Source organism: Arvicola amphibius, chromosome 8, assembly GCF_903992535.2.
Source record: "Arvicola amphibius chromosome 8, mArvAmp1.2, whole genome shotgun sequence".
In the NCBI taxonomy this organism is placed as follows: domain Eukaryota; kingdom Metazoa; phylum Chordata; class Mammalia; order Rodentia; family Cricetidae; genus Arvicola; species Arvicola amphibius.
The window spans coordinates 9,316,903-9,319,372 of NC_052054.1; the positions used below are offsets into that span (position 1 = coordinate 9,316,903).

Sequence of the window (2,470 nt, forward strand, 5' to 3'; positions counted from 1 at the left end):
GATAAATCAGGAGGCCACAGAAGCCAGCTTGAATAATGTGCTTTCATTAGCCAAATCTGGAACAGTCCAAAGAGTAAAATGCATCATGGGGACTGGAGAGATGGTTCAATGGTCAAGAACACTTGATGCTCTTGCAGAGGACCCAGGTTCTTTTTCTAGCAATCAATTTTCTCTGCTTTCAACCATCCTTAATGCTACTTCCAGGGGATCTAATGCCATCTTCTAGACTTTGCAGGCACTGTATAAAACAGACATACAGGCAAACACTTAAAGACATAAGGTAAAAATAAATAAATCTTAAATATAAATATTTATATATGTAGCAGCAAAAAATTATAAATCCATTGAATAAATTTGAAATCTATGAATGCATAGTAAGAAGATAGATGATAGATACATAAATGATAAATAGATAGATGAATAGATAGATAGATAGAATCTTATCTCAATCTTACAATAGCATGCCAGTCAATGACCATTTAGCACTTACTTTGGCAGCACATATACTAAAATTGGAATGATACAGAGAAAATTAGCATGGTCCCTGTGAAATTGACATGCAAATTTGTGAAGCATTCCATATTTAAAAAAAATCACCATTTAGTAGCCTTTGTAGTAATAATTAAAGCAAGAGACATCAGCGGATCTTAAATCTAGTGGTAAATTTAATGAGAGATGGGCCATTTGCATGGTCTCAAGCTCTTATTTTAAAATGAAAAGAGAATAAGTTCATGGTGAAAAAGCCTAACCTAAAACCTGAGACAAGCAATTAAAACTAACACTATTGTCCAGCTACTTGGGTAGACACGGCCAAATTTGGGGACCACAGCACAGCCTCCCAAATAGCGCAGAAATCATAGACGAAAGGAAATCATAGAAAACCACAAGCAGCCGGGTGGTTGTGGCACATGCCTTTAATCCTAGCACTCCTGAGGCAGAGGCAGGTGGATCTCTGTGAGTTCAAGGCCAGCCTGGTCTACAAGAGCTAGTTCCAGAACAGCTTGGACTGTGCATAGAGAAACCCTGTTTCAAACACCCCCCCCAAAAAAGGAAAAAGAGTCGAATGGTACTGGTGTACACCTTTAATCCCAGCACTTGGGAGACAGAGGCAGGTGAATCTCTGTGAGTTCAAGACCAGCCTGGTCGACAAAAAGGATAGGCTCCAAAGCTACAGAGAAACTGTCTTGAAAAACAACAAAACAAAACAAAAAAGAAAGAAAAAGAAAACCATAAACAGTTCCTGAAAAACACATGGTTTGCCAAGAATCAGAAGGTTCCAGAAGCTATAGGCCAGGTTATGGCACATGCCATTGCTATCCAGACCCTGGTAAATCTCAAGGAAGTCAAAATCGACAGTGCTTTAGCCACAAGTTCAATTAACTTGTCCACATTGCCCACCCCAAGCTGCAGAAGCACATTACATCCCCACTGCATGGGTGCCTACATCACTAGAGTCTCCAGCTCGGCTGGCCAGTGCCGAGGCCAAGAACCCTGGTCCCCATGAAGACTCTGGGACAGAGGTCTTCACCAATCCCTGTGAGAAAGACCACTATCTTCCTGGGCTATTGTCTACACAGAGCTGTTATCCCTAAATGCTATTTGTGTAAATAAATCTGAACCAGGACCTGTCGAAAAACATAAATAGCACTAATAACAGCCATCTGATAAGCTGCAATAACAACACCAACTGCTTGGGTAAAATTTCTACCCAAACACTTACTGACAGTTAGGAAATATCAGACGAGCACAGACTGAAGAGAGGTCTACAGAATCACTAGTCTATAGTCCTTAAAGATGCTAGCGTTCTGAGAAACATGGGGAGACCGAGGAATGTGGCAGGCTGAACTCAGTCGAATGCCAGGGGTCTGTGGCTTTGTTAACCAGTCAGATCCATTGGTTCAGGGATCACGTTTAACATGCAGAGAACACGCAACAAAGAATAAAACCCTGGAGAAGAGCTGTGGCCCTCACACTGGAGTCTGTGCATTCATGTGGGAGAGCGTAGCAAAATGATGGGGCAGTGTTTCTCTTATCTGTACACTGGGAAGTGTCACCTATGACCCCAATGGATGACACACTCGGGTGTGTGTGGGTGCCACTGAGCTAAGTATTACATAACTTCCCTCCAGGGAGTCCCTGGCCTCTTCCTCTGATCCTCCCTGAACGCACTCCCCTGTAGGTCCCTCCCGGTTCCTATTGCTGGAGTTGCCATGGCTCTCAAAGGCCGTTGTTCTCTTAGTTCCTTGATGTTCACAGGACCAGGTTTTGGTTCCTGGGTGGTACTGAGGGACATTCCTCAGCTAGCTCCAATGTTCCTTTTTCTTCACTGCACTTTTGCCTCTGTCCCCACTCCACTCCAGCCAAGCTAGTCGAGGTCACTCCCCAAAGGCCTTGTTCTTCTCTCCCTCTCTGCCTTCTCAGGATTCTTTTTTCCTTGATGTCCCTTCCTCTTCTCTCTGGAGAGAAAAGC

At 43.4% G+C, this 2,470-nt stretch overlaps 1 non-coding gene across 1 annotated transcript; it reads left to right on the plus strand.

The window, feature by feature from the left end:
• Positions 1-482: 482 nt before the first annotated feature.
• Positions 483-587, plus strand: LOC119822041. Its single transcript, XR_005286653.1, has one exon. It is a non-coding gene; the product is annotated as a U6 spliceosomal RNA (small nuclear RNA).
• Positions 588-2,470: the final 1,883 nt, after the last annotated feature.